This window comes from Felis catus, chromosome D3 (assembly GCF_018350175.1).
Source record: "Felis catus isolate Fca126 chromosome D3, F.catus_Fca126_mat1.0, whole genome shotgun sequence".
NCBI lineage: Eukaryota > Metazoa > Chordata > Mammalia > Carnivora > Felidae > Felis > Felis catus.
Window position 1 is genome coordinate 55,478,216 of NC_058379.1, and position 23,666 is coordinate 55,501,881.

Sequence of the window (23,666 nt, forward strand, 5' to 3'; positions counted from 1 at the left end):
TGGTAGGAAGAATCTAGATAGTGCCTTCCCCCTCAAGATTCTATACCCTAATTCCCCTAACCTGTAAGCATGGTGAGATATCACTCCTGTGACTATAGAAATGTCATGCAGCACAGTGGACCTTGAAGAGGGAGATTCTTTGGGTGGGCCTGATCTAATCCCATGAGCATTTAATAGCACAGGGCTTTCTCTGGTGAGTAAGCAGAAGTCACGGAGACACAAAGCATAAAGGGTTCTGGTTTGCCACTGATGGCCCGGAGATGAAGGAGGTCACATAGAAAGAATGCAGGCAGCTGTAGAGAGCTGGGAGAGACTTCTGCCAACAGCCAGTAAGGAAACAGAGACCTCTGTTCTACAGCGACAAGGAATTACGCCCTGCCAACAACTTGAATAAGCTTAGAGGTGGATTCTTTACCAGAGTCCCTATTTTAAAGGCTAGACGGGCTGACACCTTGATTCTGCCCTTGTGATACCCTGAGCATTGAACCCAGTCGAGGCTGCCTAGATTTCTGACCTATTGAATTGTGAGACACAGCTGTTGTTTTAAGCTGGTAAATGTGTGATAATTTGTTATACAGCAATCTGAAATGAACACAGAAACAAACATAAAGGATTTTCTATGGTGGCTCACGATAGGTAACACCAATGAAAATTATTCAAGGCATATTTCATATGATAGGTACCTATCAGTGGTTCTCAAACTTCAATTGCTTCTGAATTTTCCAGGGAAACTGTTAAAAATGAAAATCCTCTTGGGCACTAAAAACCTCTCCCCCAACAAAACACAGGAACCTTGGTTTAATTTATCTTAAGGGGCAGCCATCTAGAAGCATTTCTCATATGAGAATTTTGGGGCCACATGTGAGAAATTCATGTAGATCATCTCCAACAACTAACTGGTGACATACGCAATTGTGGGAGGGAACTCTTGATGTCAAGAGAATATTAAATCTGAGTTTATTAAGACTGATCTGCCATTTTAATCCCGTTTAATAAATCTTTAGGACATTTTCAGAAAAAGATGCCAGCAAGCCAAATATTCTCTCTTAATCAAAACAAATAACCAAGAGCACTTATTGCCAGTGCGGCCCCACTTTTAAAAGACTCAGGAAAGAATAGGATTTTTCCCCATAGAGTGAATGGAAATATGTAACTGCAGAACTAAAGGCATTCTTTCAGGGAAGATCACCTCAATTACTTTGACCAGCAAACTCCTAGGAAAGAAGATCTTTACCAATGTCAAGTGCGTGTTTATAAAATCAAGAATTGTTACTCAGCCCCTAAAGCAGAGCTGCATATCACCTGTGTGCTCGCATGTGCTGCAATCATTGTTAGCATTGCTCATACAGTAGGTAAACAGTACTATTCTAGGAAAAATTGTCAAAACCTTCCAAGTTTTTCCTCTGGGTCCCTCATGTTCTCTTCCCATCTTCATGGTCAATCTTCCAGCTATTTGTGTGCACACTGGTTCTCTGTAAGTCATGTTACTGAGGAAGAGAGTGACTGATTGATTGCTTGATTGATCTTTGACTGAAATTTCCCCACAGAAAAAAATCATTTCAGCTAGGCACTTGTAATTTAAACATCTTATTTCTGTGGAACAAAAGGCTTTTACTCTTGATATTTTCAGCCATTAGCAAGAAGGTGAAGAAGTATAATGTGTTTTGGGAGTGTGTGTAAAGGGAGAAATCTTGCAACCATACTAGACCTATTTAATGCCCATGTTTTTTGAGTAACTTAGAGGCTGATGGTTAGAGTGCATGCTCCACGATATTTTCTCCTAAGCCCTCCTAACTCTGTAAGTTCCTCTCCCTAGTGTAGTGGGTGAGCCAGGACTATTCAACAAAGAAAGGGAAGATCTCATCCACAACATCCTGAGATGGCAAGAAACCGGAGCCACTAGGCACTTCTTAGATCTAAAAAATGAACAAATCCTAAAACGGGACGATGAAAGGCTTCTACATACGTTCCATCTTACACTTTGGTCATTTGCTGGTTTGATCTCTTCTTCCCCTTTCTTTGCAAACCATTTCCTAGATTTCTTTGCTTATTGTTTTATGGCTTAGATCAAATGATGGGAGATGCTGGCAAAGACTGAGGATGGGAGAAAGAGAAAATGGCTGGGTATCCCTGCCCCCACTTTATATACACATCCTGTCTGATTCAGGTCTCTAGCTCAGGATGCATCTTCTCCACATCCCAAATCCTGCCAGGAAGTATCTTCTGTGAATCTCACGCAACCAGGTAGGTCCTCTGGCTCTTGGGCTCTACTAACACCAACTCCTTCTCAACTTTTCCACCTCTAGTTGTAGCAGTGGCTTCCTTCTGCTATTAATGCCTATATTGCTTTACTATCCTCTGTTTAGCCTTTGAGCTCTTCTCACACCATTATAAATAGTGCCTAGTATTAAGTTTTTCTGATGAGTAACCTGTAATGGCCTCGATTTTCTAGACTGGATCACAATTGATACAATTTGCCTTACTGTGGCTTCAAGACTTCTGTTTTCTAGCATCTTTGATAGTATTATAGCAAATACTCTGTGATTTCTTTTTTCCTTGTTAGTGTCAATTCATTGTTTGATATCCAAGAGATTTCCACCAAACTTTCTTTACGATTTCTACCTCTGGTGCTGAAATCCATCATCATCAGTAACAGTGGTATCACGGAATTTATTGGTCATCTTAAAGGATTCTAAGCCAATAAGAGTTTTGGTGGCAAATTATAAAGCATTATTATTTAGACACTTGTGCAAGTACTAATATCTTTCTAACAAAGACTAATTTATTCTAGATTCATCTGAATAATATCAATTGATTTTAATCATTATACATTTTACTTATACAAATCATTTTGGTATTTACATATTTAAATATTTACAATATTTAAAACAGATCTAGGAATAAAATAACACTATCAGTTTTACTAATTGAAACAGCTTGATAAACATAAAATGGAGAACTTGCTCAAGTCACAATGATAGTGACAAATATAGGATCAAACACCCGATCCTTAATTCCAGACCAATGTCTGTCTAAATCATGTAGCTACACTTCAGCAGGAAACACCTGTGTAGGTATTGTGAAGAGAAGAGCCTGTAAAAGACAGGGAATATGCTCTGGGGAGGCGGGGGGGGGGGGGGGTGTGGGGGGTGGAGTTAACTTTGATTTAGGGAGCTCTTAGAGACACTAAATTAAAAGATGTCATCTGAGGTTACCTGTTTTGTAGTACTTCATAAAATCAGAAATCACAGTGAATAGCCTGCTACCACCTTCTTCTTTCTGTAACAAAGACCTTCTGCCTACCCTTCTTGCAATTAGCATAAACTGAGTAGCTCTGATGTTTTTATAGATGCAGATGAACTTTCAATATCACCATGATTATAAGTACAAGCTGACCAATTACACGATATTTATAACCAAAGACAACTGTATTTGACATTCAGGGCTGAATGATATCAAATGATATCATTTTAGGAAACTTGCTAAAGCTTTAAATAAATAGGAGAAAAAATAACACAATTTATGAATATATGAGATAAAAGCAAGCTAACATTAACATCAGTATTTGGAGGATATGGAAAATTAAAGTCCTACTCTTGAAAGAGAACAGTAACACATTTGCTGCTTTTCTATTTGAAAAGTGATTTTATCTCATGACAAGAAAAGATAATTTGAAACTATGTGTGGTGATGGAAGTTAACTAGACCTATCATAGTGACCATTGCACAATATACAAATGTATCAAATCATTATGCTACACACCTGAAACTAATACAATGGTATATATCAATTATACCTCAATATAAAAAAAAATCAGTAAGGTGTTACTCATAGGCCACAGTTAGTTTATTCAAAGCACAAAGAAGCCAGGAGTCCTACTCCCATCCCAAAAGGGTAAGTAAATCTCTGATACCACTAACATTCCCACACCCATCTTTCCCATCACACAGATCGCGAGAGCATAACTGAACGATAGACAAGGGCTAATGGCCACATTCATGGGAAAGGATGACTGAATCTGAATGACTATGGATGGCTTCATCTCTGTGTATGAGTATTCATAAGTGCATAAGGTGCATATATACTTCTAGTTGCCAAGTTGAAAAGGACTGTGAGTAAATACAGAAGAAATGGGCAGAACGGAAGAAAGAACTACTTACTCAACTCTAAAATAAAGTGCTCTGTAAAAAAAAAAAAAGCAAACACTGCACTTGCTAGAGAGGAAATTGTAAAGCAGGTACTTTCATAGTGAAATGCTTTCATAATCGCAGAACCCTAGACTACACATTATGAGTCCACATAGCATTTGGATATTTGTCACCACCCAAGAATAAAAGGTGAACAATTTTCAATAACAGAAATAGTCCTTGCTTTGGCTATATTAATTGCAAGACCTTAACAAATAGTAAAGATGGAAGACTTGTTTCCACACTTTACATTTCTCAAACTCAGTATACTTGAGCCAGTTTAAATATTAAATTTTGTTAATACCAAATTAAATAACCAATAGGTAGTCCTAGCACTGATTTGGGGGGAAAGGAGGATTATGGCTCAAGAGAACCATGAACGTTCTCAAAGTCATCACCTAGTTTGAAACCAAGCAAATTCTCAAACAGTGGATGGCTGAGGAATTAGGTCAACTCTACCTGAGCAGCCTGGGCAACATCAGGGTGGCCATCTTGCCCCAAATCCTCCTTCTAGAGCAGAGGCTCTCACAGACTCACTGCTACCAATATCCACGGAACGCTGTTTACATTGATCCTGTTTTCTAACCTCTTGCTTTGCATAGTTCAAAACTTTTGATATTAAACACCAACTTTTCACACATAGTTGTCATATTTTTCTGAATGTTCATGGAGAATGTGGACTTTGCTTAAATACTCCTTGTGTATAAAGTGGTGTGTGTGTGTGTGTGTGTGTATATATATATATATACCTATATGTATATATAGCAAGTCACCAAGTAGAAACATAATGTTTTTTGAAAAGTCAAAGAAGAAGAGAAAACATTTTGGGTTTGCTGATGTTTTATTTTTCGTAGTAAAAGGATTGGCAGGAGGTAATGTCAGAATGAGTTTGAAAAAAAATAAAAATGAGCTCAGAATTGAAAGGATTCCCAGGTAATGATTATATTCTTTTTATATTAGTGATATATGTGCTTATTTTCATTAATACTTTTTCTATCATAGCAAATCATTGAATTCTCCTGAAATCAAAATTTAAAAATCCATCTTGGTTGACCATTAAAAAAACCAATTTCTCTAAACTTCTGTACTGACTATACCAATTTAAACTCTCTGAATAATACCAAGATAAGAGCTCTAACAGTGTGATTATTTCTAATTAGCCAAGAGCTGCTCAAAATAAACTCCCTATCCCCAATGTCTCATGCTGCTATACTAATGTTACACAACCATGGTCATCCATAAAACCTTGCTTTGGATAAAGCACAGTAGATTCTAGTTTGAAAGCCATTGCTTCCTGACTTCAGCAGAGAGGAAATGTTTACTGAGTTTTGACTGGCCTGGTTTAGAGGGGTATCCAGTGCTGATGGCACCTTTTCAAGCTCCTTCCTCAGTGGCTCTCCATGAAAAGAAACAGAACAACTAATTACACTGAACATATCATTTTAGTGTATGAATCTCCTCTCTATACTCCCTTCAAGAACAAATTACCCTACCTACTGTCATGGTAGCCATATGTCCTCCCCAGGCTCAATCTGCCAAGGTAGGCACCTGACCAAAGAACCAACATACCATAAGAGTTCAAAGCCACAAGCACTATGGTCAAATCAGAAAGGTGAGTAGCTCAAAAAAATTCCATCTCTTGGAATTTGAACTAACACCTTTCTCTTCAGCATGTGGGCTAATGATGAGCAGCATCAAAATCACCTGTGAACTTGTTAAAACTATTAAATCTCAAGCCTTACTTCAAACCTACTGAATCAGAAATCATGGGTTTTTACACACACACACACACACACACACACACACACACACACACACACACACATTATTTAAGAAGGTTTCACACCCAACATGGAGCCCAATGTGGGGCTTGAACCCACAACCCTGACACTATGACCTGAGCTAAGATCAAGAGTCAGACGTTTAACCAACTGAGCCACCCAGGCACCCCCAGAATTTGCATTTTAACAAGACTTCTAGACAATCCCTGTGCATAACAAAAATCTCAGAAGCCCAAACTCCTAACATGGTTAGTAACCACAGCTAAAGTAAGAACCATTAAGGGAGCATTGGACTGAAGAGGTTGCCAGGGAATGTGAACAAGCCGAATTCATCAAAGAAAGCCAGAGGCTGGAGTGGGGGTAACAGATGGACACAGAAAAAAAGGTATACAACAGAGGGACTACATATGTGGCAGGTTGGCTTCACACATCTTGGCATCAGTACCATTATTAATTATCCCCCCTTTGACTCTAAATGTGTTTTGCTTTGGACAATAAATTGCATGATAATCCTGTATATAACTCAATGAGGCCAAGGCTAAGTCATGGCCAGGCTTGTTCTAGACTTCCTATCCTTGCATTCCTTAAATCACTGTCTCCTTTACTGTGACATCATTCTTATAAAAACTGACACCTCCCTTCTGTCCTCATTATTTGAAGTAACTGATACAAAGAAGTACACTGTTTAATTAGTGCTATTTGCCATTAAAAATAATTTAAAATTATGTGCTGGGTACTTATTTCATTATATCTAATCCTGAAAGCAGGCCCAGCTAATCTACTATCAGAGAGGCATATTCTGGGATCTTGATCGAATGACTTTTTCAAGGTACCACAAGGCCCGAGGCCCAATTCACACTCAGGGAAGCTAAGTCCAGAGCCACTGTCCTTTTCCCTCTCCCACAAACCTCTCTAGGACATAATCTCATGTCATCCAATTGTTCTGGTGATGGTGCAGATACCAGCCTTGGAAAAAGAAATGTATGGTCTCTGAAGGCAGAGAAGTTCTTTCTATAAGATACTATGCTCTATTTTTCAGATGCTTTGCAGATATGGATTGAAAATTATTTTCTGGATTATACTGAACCAAGACATGGAAATTTTTTTTTATCTTATTCTACTGAGATATATTTTCACCCAAAATGTGCCTTTTCCCTGCAGCCACCAAGGTATACTGACCAATCTGCAGTGGTAAACAGTGACAACACAACTGAAAATAAGTTAATGGACGAAACCAGGGCACAATTTCACATTTATTCACATACAAATCACTTCAGCTATCATTTACAGCTGTTACTAAGTGGTGCAAAATGTACTATGATTGAGTGATTTCATGCCTCAGAAAATAAATTCTTTTTTCCTTTTTATCATAAGAATCCTATCCTAAAGGCAAAGGAAAGCAATGACTTAAGTGACATTGTAGTTTGCCTACAGTTTTCTGGAATTCAAAAAGGAATCATGCCAATTGTATTTATATTGCTAATGATAAAAGCTTTGAATTTCAACTTCTACATGCTTCATCTTAATAGTATCTCTCTTTTTCTAAAGGGTACATACGAGAACACATCCTAAGATAGCGCATGCCCAGGTTAAATATTCATAGAATCTTTATTTCCAGTTCTTATTACTTTTGCTGATTTTTCATGTTAGGGGTAGGAATAGGGAATAGGAGGCAGGGATATAGTGGGATGCAAAGCACAATGCTTGCCACATACTAGGGGCTTAACAAATTCTAAATAAACTTAAATAATCTAAATAAATCTAAAAGGATGAAAGGAAGGAAGAAAAGGAGAGAGGAAGAAACACACAGGGATGTAAGCACATACTCTATAGTAATCAGAAAGAAAATATATATATTGCCCCCAAACTGGAATATTTGAAGAGCTCTGCTTGTTGACTATGATTGATATCAAGGTAATTATTTATTCTACCGTATAGATTGATAAAGGTTCTCAGATATAGAATTCAGAGTAGGTGAAAATAAATGAAGGGAACAGTAGGGACAGTGAGTCATAGCAGGGGAAGGGAGAGGAGGGATGAGGGGTGAATGGGCAAAGAGGAGTAGGGAGGGCAGAGAGAGAAGGAGAGAAGGCAGAGAGGGGGAAGAGAGAAGGAAAGAAGGCAGAGAGAGTCGGCGGCAGGGGTGGGGGGAAGAGGAGAACAGGAGAGAGGAGGAGCGTGGTTGAGGAGAACAATTTATTTCACTTTGAATAACATAATCACTTAGATACGGTTACTTGATTAATATCTGGGTCTCCCCCAGGACCTCCAGCTCTGAAAGAGCAGGGATTAGGTCAATTTTTGCTCTTTGTTTTATCTACCCACAACTCCAATTCCCAACTACAGTGCTTCTCAAAGCATGTGTGATGAAGAATCAATCTCTTTATCTCCAATGTGTCACGGACAAATAGTTTGTAAAAACAAACACCAAAGCTTGAAACAGAACGTACAAAATACAAACCCATTTATTATTAAATTCTACAGGCATAAAATTGTGGTTTCAAACCCAGCACTTTATCTTGTCATGCACCAGTAATAGTTTTGAGGTCCACGAAGTGCTCCTTGAAGAGCCTGGCGTGGTAGAAACTCATTAAGAATTTGTGAAATACCTAAACAATACAGACAAGAACATTAACAGTTCTGCAACAAATTAGAGTTATATCATGGTTTTTCTGGAACTCAATCTCTCTTTTCCCCCGTTTTATTGACAGTTCTGAGAAGTTAACAGGGTGGTGAATATGACCGTTATTTTTAAATGGTTGCGTTGAGGACAAAGGACAGGCTTGTTCAAGGATGGTCCCACACTGAGTAGCAGAATAGAAGGGGACTCAGTTCTCTTGACTGCCAGGCCACTGCTTTTTCCCATAGGCCTCGGTGGCTCTTTTTTCTGCAATCAAATTGGACATGCGGCATTAATTAGCGAGCTGTAAGCACTTTCGTTTTCGCTTTTGGCTAGCAGACTCCAGTGAATCTCTAATTTACACATTTCAGCTCTGCAGACGTTTGCAGACCAATATTCTAAGAGCTAGTCTTTAATTTGGCTTAGCATCCATTTCTGTATTTATAACGATAAGATGTGTATTTACTTGTCATTCCAGAAGAGAAGAGATCTTGCCACAAATAATGTTTCTCAAAAGATGGGTGGTGGTCAATCCATTCCACTTTTCTTTTAGTCTGTAAATTGTTATGTCTTTTGTAGTACTGGTATAAAAGAGCTCGTATAAAAACAACATAAAATCTATGACAATTTCAGCAAATCATTGAAAAAATGTCCTTTTTAACAAATGATTCAAAATGATAAAAATAAAACCCAAATTCAAAATTTTGGTGACCCTTTCTTTTAAAAGGATATCTATTGAACGGGCTATCATTTAGCTATTTATCTTTTCTGGAAAAGTACATACCAAATTGTTAACAGAAATTATCTATTGGGAATACAGCAGATTAGGAGTAGAGAATAGGAGACCCTTCCTTCTTTATAGATTTCTGTACTTTAAAAACATGTTCTCATGAATATGTATCCAAATGAATATGTAATATTTTATTAATAATATATTGGTGATGGAAGTGATTCTAGGAGGTCTAAATGTTTTAAACATGAATTATATTTAAAACAATTGTGTAATATTTTATTAATAAATTTTCTTACTTTATCCATTGAACTTTGAAATAGAGCAACATGTGAGGCAGGTTCTTAGCCCTTTAGCAGATAAATGAGGGAACTACATTGGAGGTAGAGGGCTGAGATTCCAAGGGAAATATGTGTAAGGTCAAAGTCTGAGCTTCCCACTTCCTTATGCTGCAGGGCAATGACAAATAAGTATATTGCATCAGTTAATGGAATCTTCTTGTATTTCTAACTTAGATATCTCACTGGGGTAAATACACAACAAAAGGACCATGTGAAGCATGAACTGTGACAGTGATACAACCCAGAATTCGAGGTAGTTCTGAGCCAAAATTGTTCAAGTAGGTTTGGTCAGAAGTATATTTTATATTTTAATTACCCTACCAAACTTTTCCCCTGGTATGAGGGGGAATCTCAGTAAGAGATTCATTTAGTCTCTAAAACGTTAGAGATGGGTACAGAGAACACCTTAAGTTGGCAAAGGTCACATGTTAGTTTTGTCTGATAACCAAAAATATTCTATGATGGAGAAAGCATAATGTAAATATTTGCCAGATTAAAGACCCAATTTTAAACCACAGGTCCATTAACACATAATTTGCTTGTAACTGGTAATTTCTTAAAAAACAATAACCCAATACTTAAGATATTTAAAATTAGAAAGTTACTAACAATATCATGCTAGTCCCAGTACTGCTTTTTCTCTTGACTGGTTAAAAACCATATTTGTGGGTCGTTTGGGTGGCTCAGTTGTTTAAGCATCCAACTTGATCTAGGCTCAGGTCATGATCTCAAGGTTTGTGAGATCAAGTCCCATGTTGGGCTCTGCACTGGTAGAGTGGAACAGGTCTGGGATTCTCTCTCTCTCTCCCTCCCTTGGCCCCTCCCCAGCTCTCTCTCTCTCTCTCTCTCTCTCTCTCTCTCTCTCTCTCTCTCTCTCTCATAATAAATAAAGAAACTTAAAAAAAAACCTATGACATTTGCTTTAAGAGAGGAGGGGCCACTAAGAAAACCATGTCTTGGGGTCAAGAAGAAACAATGCTAAATTAACAGGTTAAAATTTTAAGCTCTAAAGAAATCTGAAGAGAACTTAAGGAAAATAGTGTGAGAATTTGCAGCAAAAAATGTGCAGAAAGGAAAAATCAAAGTCTTGGGCCTTTTCTTCTCCCCACTTCCCCCTATGTAGGATGGCGACCATACTACAGAACTAAAGGCTAAGAAGATCCCTGGTATTCTCTATTGGCAAGAGTTAAGAGAAGCACATGTCTCCTTCCTGATATGGGTATAGATAGTCATCCCTTGAGACCTTATTAGCTACAGAAAAGAAAAAAAAAAACCTTGGTTATCACCCTTAAATTCCCTACTCGCTTAAAGCAACTACTAGAGAGAAGATACACATGTGCAGCATTCTCTAATAAAGTCATGGCTTCTGGGATTTTCTAAATTTCTAAGCTTCTTTCCAAGCATTAGAAAAGCATTATATGTGACCTTTCTTTCTTTCTTTCTTTCTTCCTTTCTTCCTTTCTTTCATTTTCTAATTAATGTGATTATTATTAGACAAGGTCAGAAGGTACAGGCAGTGTCAAAGTCAATTTCTCATTTTCCTTTTAAAATCTACCTTAGGTTTGTTCCACAAATCATTGTATTAGCTCATATTGCTTTGTGAATGTTATTAATACTTATTATACGGGGCTAAACTTTAAAATCATATTGTTAGCTTTTACTAAAAGGTATGAGATTATAAGTGATTCTGTCACAGATAAAGTTAACAGCCTTCAGAGAGTTTTCTGTTGCGTGAATTTTTGCCTGTGATTTAAAAGGCTGCAATGTAATGTTATATACATAGATATGCACTCAGGACAAATATGGGAAAACTTTTTCCTATAGGTTACAAAGTGTGAATATCCTTCAGTGTATTTTAATGTTTTGACTCAGATATTGAGCCATTGATCCTTCTGAAGACCTGATTATAAACACTGCTTCTTCCTTTCTGTGGCACTAATTTTCTTACCCTTCCCTGCCACACATTCAACGAAACCTATGAATGAAGACTGCACAGAGAAAGAGGCAAGCTCCCTAGCCAGTAGTGGCATTGTTACTTGAAAAAACGAAAAACTTTCATGATATTCAAGCCCCTTTCTCTCTGTTAAGTTAGAAAAAAATTGAGACAGAAAACAGGAACCCTAATGGATACACATGGAAGGTCAAGGTCAAATGCTGGGAAAGTTTTCTGTTTTCTGAATCTTTAATCATCTCTCAAACTGTTAGACAAAGTGAAGAAGACAGACTGTCTATGAAACAATCAAAGAAATAAGAAAGAAAAAGAAAAAAAAAACCCTGAGCAGTAACTGAGATTGAAATCGGAACTTCAGTTCCGGCTGCTGGCCAGAAAGTAAGTGGCTGCTAGCCTGTATCAGCGCCTAGTGCCGTGCAAGTGTTTTGTGTTAGTTAGCTCCCTCAATTCCCAAAATAATTCCATGAAACAGTTCTTATACAGAGAAATTGTATCTTCTAAGGCCTCCCCATGTGACCACCCCCACTTTGTCACCACTGTCCTTTGGGACAGCTCTATATCTTATACTACCCTTCCTCATAACACCTTTGACACGTGCGCAACAGCGGGAATAAACTGTGGTTAAGAGAATGGGTGTTGCGGTCAGAAAAACTTAGATTCAGACCCAGGTCTGTCACTTATAAGTTGGGTGGTTGGGACACTCTCCGAACCTAAGCTTCCCCACAGGAACAAAGGGGCAGGTTTAGGATTTACATTAGACGATAATTGATACAATTAAATGAGTTAATGTTTGCAGAGTATTTAAATCCCATACCCAATCCATAACAAGGAAGAGCTTAGCATTATCTTTGAGGGGAGGGGCAGCTTCTGGTTTTCTTCATTTTCCTACAATGTGTCTGCGCCGAAGGAAGCCCAGGGAAAGGGTTTTAAATGCTTGCTGAATGAATAATGAGTGAAGAGATGGATGGATGGATGGATGAATGGATGGATGGATGGATGGATGGACGGACGGATGGATGGATGATCTGACTCTCCAGGGCAGCATTTTTTTTTTTCTTTTTGATACTCATTGGTTTTCCTTCTTTTTTAAAAAAATTATTTAAACGCACATTAGTTAACATACAGTGTAGTATTGGTTTCAGGAGTAGAACCCAGTGATTCAAGACTTCCATACAATACCCAGTGCTCATCCCAACAAGTGTCCCCCCATTTAGCCCAACCCCCCATCCACCTCCCCTCCAGCAACTCTCAGTTTGCTCTCTGTATTTAAGAGTACTTATGCACTATTTTTACTAAAGCTCCAATTGCCTCCATCATTCTCCTCTTCCTGGAGTGGAATAAGTTTCTGTGATGGTGACTTATCAGTTATTAAGCACCTAGTGCAGTGTAGGTTTCTTTATGTTACTTATCTCTTTTAATTTCCAAAACAATTCCATAAAATAATTATTATACAGAAAAATTGGATCAGACTCTATCCAATGGCCTGCTTATTTATAAGTGTTCACAGACACCTAAGGCAAGAACAATAAAAATGATTGTTTCCTTATCATTACCTCTCCATGTAGCATCCAAAAATGAGTTTCTACAATGCCTCATTTAGGAAATGAGAATGTGAGATCAAGAGCAAGCTGGATAATCTCAGGCTGTTAGTTATACAACTTTAAAAATATTCCCTGACCTTTTCAACCATGAGTTTCCTCAATCATAAAACTGAAACATAATGGTAATTATGTGTGTCTAACAGTATTGTGATTATTAAATGAGATAATGTATAGAAAAAGTGCACTGTGCAAGGATAAAAGGATGGATTTTCTTCGAGGAGACAGGCAGCTGCTTCCCTACTATCCCCTTTACAGTCTCTTGAAAATGAACAGGCGTAACAGGACCAACCTTTTGATTTTCCACTGCAGCATTAGGACTTCTGACCATTCAGACTTGTAAATGTGAGCCTCCAGAATTAGCTTAGGCTTTCCCTCACAAGATAAATAGGAGATGATCAGGTACATCTATATATCTCTCAAGAAAACAGACAAGTTGTCATTGTCCTTTATGTTACTTTCCTGTATAAACATGTGTGAAATTCTGTACAGACCTTGCAGTCACGTTGATGTCACCATACATCCCTACACTATAATAGTGTTTTCTCTCTTTCTTCTATACATGTATGGAGGGGTCTTTAGGGGGCAGGGTTGTTTTCATTGCCTCAACAATTATAAATGTAAAGTGTTGATGTGGTTGTTGTTATTATTATAACTATTATCATTTCAAGACTATAGAAAATTATGCCATCGTTCAGATAGAAAAGACAATAAAATAGTTCTTTCTCTAGTTCATTGGGTTAAGTTTTACAAAAGTGGTTTTCTCAAAACTTCAGCTGAATATATTCACTTTTCCTTTGTATTAAATTTATTTCTATCTTATATTAATGCCAAGAGAAGAATACAAAGATAAAAAGTATTAAATTTTGGAAGTGTCAGACCCCAGGAATGAAAGATAAACTTCTTTTTGGTCATGCTAAAAAGTTGTACTTCAACATGAAAACACATGTCAAGTTTTTACATACTCTAATTGCTATTTACAAATATTACAGAGAAAACAAAATAGAGAGTAGTAAAACAAATGCTAAAAGTGCTATGAACTTGAAGGCATTGCATGACCTTCTAAAATAAACTACATAATGGGTAGGTTTAACTCTTATAATTAAATGCAATATTTGTTTTTTAAGGCTTAAAGATCGATCAAGATGTCTAAAATCAAATTGAATGCTGTCTCCATTACTGTCACTGCTCTCCTCATAAACCCTCTCTTTCTATTGACTTTCTCTATGTCTAGTAATGGCACCCATCAACTTCCAGGTTTGAAGGTTCTTTAATGCTATCCAGTCATTGGCCAAGTCTATCCCCTGTGCTTGCTTTATCACACCTCAAACCATGAGATACTCTGATTTGTTATCTCTCAGTCATTCCCACCAGACCGAGTGTTTTTAATGAATGCCTGAACATAAGCATTTTGCTCTGTAATTCTTAGCATCCATCTTAGCAGTGGCCAAATATACCCTGGTTGAATAAATTAATACATGAAATTCCACAGATGATATGGCTGTGATTTCTTTCTCATCAGTTCCCTACCTTTAATTCTCAGTTTTCCTATGCTAGTTAAGGTTCTCAGTCCAAATCACCTTACATTAACTATTGCCCATATCATCTATTTGTCCTCTCTACGTTTGTAGGATACATCTTCACAGAGTCCTGCTCCTTGTTTCTCACTCTTTGTTCAGAAATCTCCATTGGCTCCCATCTGCCTTCAAAAGTGTGTATCACCAAAAGTACATAGCCCCAATGAATATTCTGGTCTTTCTGCATACAACCCAATTTCAACAACTGTTCCAGCCATCTTCTCATACATCATGCTACCTATTTGCTTGCAGGCAATCCTAAGAAAACAGACAAATTTAGCATCTTACATACTTGTCCTGAGACATATAGAGTAAAACTTAGAGAATGTAAGAATATTTTTACATGAACATAAATCCCAAAATTAAAAAAAAAAGGAGGAATTATTGCTACATTACAGCTCTTTAAAGTGGCCTCTAACCCAACAATGTGTCATAGAATTGAAATTTCTACAGTCAACATTGAATCTTAACTTGATTTAAAAAATTTTTTTTAATGTTTATTTATTTTGAGAGAGAGAGACAGCGCAAGCAGGGGAGGGGCAGGGAGAGAGGGAGACACAGAATCTGAAACAGGCTCCAGGCTCCAAGCCATCAGCACAGAGCCCATCGCAGGACTTGAACTCATGAACCACAAGATCATGACCTGAGCCGAAGTCGATGCTCAAACGACTGAGCCACCCAGGCGCCCCCTTAATTTGCTAGTTAAAAGCAAATACAAAAAGTGTTTATATCAGAGTATTACCTTTTGTGCTAAATATTTTTATCTTCAGTATTTATTATTATGCACATGTCAGCCATCAACCATACCAGGTAGTTTTAGAAGCTATTCTTAGTATATATGATAGCTGACCATTATAAAATCATATATCAATGCCTTCCATGCATGTGTTTGTTGATTATTCCCTAGCAGAAGCTTGTGTTGTGATCTTTCCAGGACACTGCTTCCTCTTTCTCTTTTCTGTACTCGCTTTCCTCACAAAAGCTCAGACCATTTCCAGATCACCTACTAGCCCCAAGATTTTGATGTCCTGAAGATTTTTAATCTTAAACTGACTTCTGCACTTCCCACAAGATATTCCAAACCTCTGAGACCAGTTCAAGAATAGAACAACTTGCTCTTTCAAAGATTCCTGAACCAATGCCTTTCAAGAGATAATTAGGCTTTAGAATATGACCTGTTCCTCACCAAGCAAGACCCTGACATTCTAGCAGCCCAAACCAAACTGCCTCAGGGAGGTGATAAATCTCCACAAGTCTTCAGCTGCCAGCATTTGGCTCAATCATCACTGTATTTACAAAAGAAATAAGCTCAGAAGACAGAAAATGGAAAACTCTAAATGATATAACAAGGTTTTTGTTTGTTTGTTTGTTTTCTTTTTTTTTAAACTAGTTAGGACTACCTCTTGAAAAACTTCAGTTAAAGTAGTGAATGGGCTAAATCCCTGCCTTACCTTTCAATTAGTATTATCTATTTACATACTTTGTTATTTCAGTGAGTGGTGCCCATTTTGACTCAGCCCTCCTCCTTTCCCAGTACTGTTCTGTTCATTCTGAGCCTCACATCATATAGTGAACCCTAAGTTTCTCTCCCTTTTTAGAATAAGGTCATTGGTTTCCTTATCTTTGCCCAAAGTCTATAAATGAAGAGAAATAAGTTACTCCAGTTTATTTTGGGGGGGTGGAGGAAGGAAGGGGAGGAGGCTCAGGAGAAATTAGCAGATGTGCCTCTTTCTCTTTGTGATTTCTAAGGGCCCTACCCTAAACTGATAGAAATGCTGGAAAAGAGGTTGCTGTAATAATTTGCAATCATTCACTGAGAGGGGCTCCCTGACTTCCAGCTTTGTCTCCATTTTCTTAAGAGCATCAGGCTTTCTGCATAGTTATAACTTGAATGCTATTAAGCCAATTGTGACCCTTATGGTTTTGTGTGCATTTCCTGACATATGAAGAGAATAATTTTATGTAGCCATTTAATACAACTGCTCATTCAAGTCTAAGACCCATGGTCTCTTCTAACCTTAAGTTTCAGAGAAAAGGAGTTTATGTGTAATCTGCGCTCTGCTTGACAGCCAATACCCAAATCTCTTTCATTTGGTAAATCAAAGCAGTATACTCTGAATAAAAATTAAATATATTTTATGATATTGGCTATATTTAGCACAGACTGCAATGTTAGTTACAGTGTGGTAGTACATCAGTAGCCTAGGATTTTGTACATGGGCACCAAAACCCAGTTTTTAAATACACATTTTAAATATAGGGCCATGATCAAAGCAAGTGAAAAACATGATCGATGCAGCATGATTCAAATTTCACCAGGAACATTTTAAACAAAAAATATATATACTTTCAGGGAAATACACACTGATCGTCAAAACCACACAGTTTACATATCACTAATACAGTACATAAAATCTACATATTCTTGAAATATTCTTTTTATTTTCGGGTGTGGATTAAAGTGTGCTTGGAGGTAATTAAGTTTTCAATGAGTAGATATCACCACAATAGATATCCATATCAAACATTTCAAACCCATAACAAGGTTTCCCAGTGCTTAAGCTAAAATTCATACAACCCTTTTAATTATAGAAAAAATTGTGCCAATACACATCAAGAGGGAAAAACAAAATAAAACCCCATAGCCCCCCCAGAACAAAATCCTTTTGAGACAAGCAGTAGAAAATCCTGAAAGATTTATACATTGCACATGCTTTATGCTGACAAGTTGAAGCAACAGCACCAAAGACCTAAATAAATTAATCTTCCCCAAAGAATATCTTTTTATCATATTCCAACTACCTTAAAAGAATTATACCACTTGTAGGCTTCTAAAAGAATTTTCAGAAACAGTGTATATTATTGAAAACAAACATTTGCAATCCTAAAATGAAATCATTTTTTTTTCTAAAATGAAATCTCATTACTTTTGGTGTTGGAAAAACACACTTGCTTAGAAATAATAAAATTTTTTCATGAGTTTTTTTTTTTGCTCTATCTCTATGGAATTTTAAATCTAAGTGCATAAAAATCTAGGGTAAATAAATTTAGCGCCAAAAACATATAATACATTTTTTTGCCTATCTAATTTTGATATGCTTCCAGGATTTTAGATTGATGTTTCAAAAGTATCTAAAAATTTTCAAGTTCCTGATGTGGTCAACCCTCTAAATACCACCTACACTAGGAAAACATTGGCAGTCTTATCAGAGTCTCCTGCTGTCATTCCACTGCTGCATGGGACAGTCTTCAACAAGACTTAGACAAACCTCATTCATCAATATTCTACTCTGGAGGAGCTGACACTTACTGTGAATTCTGCTCTTCAACTTAAATACCAGTGTCTGTGGCAGCCAATTCTATCATTGCAGAGACAGCATCCCTCAGGCGAGGTCCAACCTTTCTCTCCAAGTGCACCCAGGGATTAGTCTGACTTCCCCTAAATTCTCTCCTCTGCACAGTAAGAGCTAATCTTTCCTGTATGAAGCAGGAGATGGTGTTGCTATGACAACAGAGCACATTCTAGCAGTGGGACTACCGAGATGAGCCTTCAAAGACTCAGGGAAACATGTACTCAGTTTTCCTCCAGGGCTATGGGCTCCTTCCTTTAGGATTTAATCCCCCAACAAGTTTACTGACAGAGTTGTTGATTACCTATGCATTTTGCTACAGGGAGATCACTGATTAAGAACATGGCTGGAAGATCACAGAGTTATTTAATAAAAGTGCCATTCTCAGTTATATTAAATTTCCAGTTGTAACTGCTTTGTATAGCTGTTTTAGAACACTAGCCTCACTTAAATTTAAACCATTCTGTTTACTGTTAAGTTTTTTGAAAATGTTATTAATGTGTTGAGAAGGGCATTATCAAAGGGAAAGCTTTATCTTTTTTTGTTTGTTTGCATATCATCACCAACGTATCAACTTGAAGGTTAGATACACACACACACACACACATGCAAGCACACACACACATACACACATCCATTTTCTCTCTCCAGCATCAATATCTGGAGCCTTGAGGTTTCAGGGTGGGGGAGGGGATATGCTAACAAAAGCAAATCCCTGCAGCCACATTTTGCATACATATATTAGCTGGAGAATAATCACAATAAGCGTTAATCATTTAGAAAAATAATCACCAGTAGAATTTAAGTGCCTTTCAACAGCAGAAGAGATCTAGTATTGGGTCATATCGTATGAGGGCAGATTTCACATATTATTTTCAAACACAGCGGTTATATTTTTTGGAAAATAATTAACTCGCACATTATTGTGTATTTTTAAAAGTTGGTAATGCATTTTAATAGTCCTAACTTTGTACCGTTTGGGATATTTGTTTTTCTTCAAAAGGCATTCATATAAATTCAAACATGTCCATCTTTCCCACTAGAAGGAAAAGACACAGGGCAGGAAAAGTTTCCCTTTCTCAGCAGCAAACGTTCGGTTTACTACCGTACCATGAGTGAGGCTTTCACCCAGAGAGTCATCCAAACTCTATTTGCTCCTCTTGATTTCCCCAACACCTCCTCCATTTCTCAATCCTTTATGTCTGGAGCAGCTCTTAACACACACCACCCTTCCCCCATACTAGGCTGCAATTGCTCTCCTTTGTGGCTGAAGCAATAGAATCTGCATCACCTACAAGCATTCTTCTGAGTGTGGAGGCAGAATATAACTTCAAGGGTGTTGTTGTCACTCAGACGTGAGGGGATCTATAGGTTACAAGGATTCAATGTCCTACTGGCTTTCTAGGAGAATCATTAGGCTATCTTTAGTTACTTCTTGGTTCTCACTCAGATGTGTGTGAAAAGCTTTAAGATATTAACTAGGACGTCCTGATTGCAAACAACGCATGCATTTATATTGAATAATTCATATAAAATGAACAGGGCATTTGAAAACACATTTTGATCTATGTTTTTTTATTTCTATCATAGTAAAAAATAGTTAAATGTATTTAATGTGTGCCTCGGTATATACTCCCAGACACATATATGCTCACATCATGGGTATGTACAGAATATTTTTCCCTCAAGATCCTATTCCCAGAGCTGGCTCTGAAGATACATTCTCATAATTCAAAAAGTTATGGCACCTGTTTTCATTATGTTCATTATTATCTAATTAGTAAAAGGCGCTTTTTCCCCCATTTTCACTCTCATCTTCAGGGAAACTGGATAAATGCCAAAACATGTAAACAACATATGGTTTACTTTCAAAATCAACCAACCAGAATTACTCATTTTCAAAGAATCTCTTAGCAAAAAAAAAATATGTTGAAGAAATAATTTCCTGCTCTAATAGCTAATGTTTACCATCTGCTATTCCTTTAAGACTAACTACCTGGAGATCAATCATATATATTTTCCAGTTACCCTTCACTCCAAAAAAACAATATTATTAATTAAAAAAGATTTTAAGTAGGTCATGCTAGAGTGCCACAACTTAAATTTGAATTTTGCAAGCAGATTATAACCAACCAATATAATACGAATGCCAGAAATCACTATTGTCAGAAATTTATGAGTTTTATGATTGTCTCCTATGCATTACTTTGGAGCTTCTATTTTTCAACATAATAATCAGTGTGTCTGTTAAACTAAAATAATAACTTTGTCTTGGGAAATAGAGATAGGGAAAGTAGGGGAAAGAACATTTTTCTCAAAACAAGTTTTGAAGATGAACCCCAAGGCAGTTCTGAGGAAAGAGACTGAGATACTGGAGTCCACAGCAAGAGGAGCAAAGTGTGGGTCAAGAACCACCTTTTTTTTTCAAAGAGGCTGCCTTTTGTACAAAGGCTTAGGTACAGTCTCTAGACTTTAGCTGGACACTGAGTACAGATTCTAATGACAAACTGCACTAGTCTGTGCCTCAGTTTCCTCACTTTCAAAATGGGGAAAATAATACTACTTATATCATGGAATCCTCATACAACTTCAAGGAATAGATACCTAATGTTATCATAACAGGGCCTAGCATACAGAAAATACTATGCAAATGTTAAGTATCATTTAAGATTTTGAAGACAGGGATGAAATATCATTCATTTTGTTCCTCCTATTCCTAACACAGTATCTGCTATAGGATATGTATTCACTAAATGTTCAGATGATTTTTCATATCATCTATATGATTTCAAAATATAATAAAGCAAAGCAAATATATAATATCTAAGGATTCTAAAATATGACAGAAGAGACATAATAAATCTCTCTATATAACTAATTATTATGGGTTTTATAAAGTTCAATAAGTAAGTAAATTAATAAATACATATTCAAGAAATGAACGGAGTAGATTTTCAATATGTAGCCCTCTTGCATACTAATTCTAGTTTAGGAACTATTTGCTGAACAACAGCTACAGATCACAGCAAGCAGGATTATCTGAATATGAGCACCATAATCCCCTTAGTTTTATGAGAGAATGAGTTATCACTTATTGCAAAAGTATTAGCACTTGCTTTAGTAGATATTATGATAGACACCAGGGTACTAAGACTTAGATCATGGTCTCTGTTTTCAGCGAGTTCACAATATAATGTAGGAAAGAGATATCCACTTAACATATATTCTATGTGTGAGGCACAGTTCTAGATGCTGGAGATACAGCAGTAAACCAAACAGAGAGAAATGTCTACTCTCAAGGTTACCCATGTTTGCTGTGTGTGTGTGTGTGTGTGTGTGTGTGTGTGTGTGTGTGCGCGCGCGCGCATTAGATGTGGGAAATGTGAGTATGTAAGTAGAATATAGCTACTTGAGAGGAAAATAAAGCAAAGTTGAAAAATAGAAAGGGTGGTAGAAACAGGGACAAGATTTAAATTTTAAACCTATACATATATAATGCAAGTTAGTAACAGCCATAAAAGAGCTACATAGGACCATGGGAAGCTACAAAAGGGAATGACTAACTTTTCCCTAAGGAATCTGTGAAGACTTCATAGAAGGAGTGGTCAAATTCCAACTAGAAAAATTAAAAATTAATACATAAAAGTTCTTATTTATGTATTGAACAGTATTTTCTATCATCTGTCTAATACATAACACAACATGAATACATAACATCTAAAAATACTCAAATATGTCAAAAGAGCAATATACATCTATTAACTATTATAAGTTTAGAATGTTCAAAAATTTCACAATCAAAAAACATGTTATTCTAGCAACTGAAATAATATATGGTTAATCTACAAAAGTAATTCCCCCTTGCTTTGAAAAAGCAATTTTCTTCTTATCTTCCTAAGGTAAAACATAACTAAGAAATGTAATTATAACTCTATTATACTTTATACAACAAAATAAATTCCAGATGGTTTAAATTTTTAAAGAGAATAAAGCTGCAAAAGCATGGAAAACAAATTGAGATTTTAAAAACAATAAACATAGAGGAAAACAAATTCTGAAATACCTGTCATATAATTGACATCCTGATCAGCCCAGAAATCTACATATATATATATAATATATATACATATATAATATATATAATTATATAGTATATAGTATATAATATATATTATATATAATATATATATTATATAATATATAATATATAATATATACTATATAATATATAATATATAATATATAATATATAATATATAATATATAATATATATATTATATATACTATATATTATATATTATATATTATATACTATATATACTATATATTATATAGTATATATAATATATATTATATACTATATATACTATATATATTATATATTATATATACTATATATATAATATATATTATATACTATAAATATATAATATATATTATATACTATATACTATATAATTATATATTATATATGTATATATATTTATATATTATATAATATATAATATATAATATATAATATATAATATATAATATAATATAATATATATTATATATAGAGATGATATAGATAGATATCAATAACCACTTTTAAATTATTTATTACACAATAATTTATTCAGTGCAATCATGTGTCAGATATTGGGAATTCAAAGAAAAATGAGATAGTCTGCCTTCTAGAAGTTTATGGTCAAGCAGTAGAGACAGAGAGGTATACAAGTCTTTATCACAACAGAGTATAATTATTAGAAAATTATGTACAGAATGCTACGAGAGGATCTAGGAGAGAATTTTATCCTGGTGCAGACATATGAAATCATCAAAGGAGCGTGTAGATGCCAGAATGGAAGAGATTCGAGCAGGCCAATGTTATCAGTGAGAATAGGCAGAAAAGCTCTTTTTTAAAAAAATGTATGCCTGAAATCCAATTGAAGTCATCAGACAGCAACCAGGATTTGAGAGCCCAAGATCCCTGAGAAGGAAATCAGAGAACTGTGAACCAACATTCTCTAAGCAGCAGTTTTTTTTCCTCCAGGCAAACGCTGATATTCATGTGAAGAGAGAGACTAAGAATATGAGCATACATTGTGAAGAGGCAGAGAAAAAAGAGTAGAACTTCTGAAGATCTCATAACGCTGTAAAGAAAAAAAAATGGATTTCAGATCGAAAAAGGTAGCCAGGAGGTGAGGTAGTCAAGATCCCAGAGAAAGGGTAGTAGCATGGAAGCCAGACCACAACTTGTGGTTTTATTCTTGAGACTTCTGCCTATTTATAAGCTGCACACAGCAAAAGGCCAAGAAGATAAGCAGGAAACCTCTAAACAAACAAACAAGCAAACACCTGACAGTGTTTGTTGTAGTCCTGCACTGGACTGAAAACCCAAGGACCCAGAGGGAGGAAGGACTTTTTGTAAATAATCCAGGCTATCAGCTGGGGCCTCTGGAAGGTTACACCCTTCACCGGAGGAAAAACAGATGGGGAAAGCAGCTTATTGTAAGAATTGAGATGCAGCATCAAATCAGTCTGATCC

At 36.3% G+C, this 23,666-nt stretch overlaps 1 protein-coding gene across 8 annotated transcripts in view; it reads right to left on the bottom strand.

Annotated features, from left to right (window-relative positions):
- Positions 1–23,666, bottom strand: part of NOL4 (nucleolar protein 4) — a 426,082-nt gene that overhangs the window by 228,758 nt on the left and 173,658 nt on the right. Inside the window, exon 1 of one of the 8 annotated variants that reach the window (XM_019815142.3) lies at positions 18,096–18,698. The exons of the other annotated variants lie outside the window; for them this stretch is intronic. The gene's annotated coding sequence lies outside the window, so the exon portion shown is untranslated. Of the gene's footprint in view, positions 1–18,095; positions 18,699–23,666 lie in introns of those variants that run through there. 8 annotated transcript variants of the gene reach the window in all.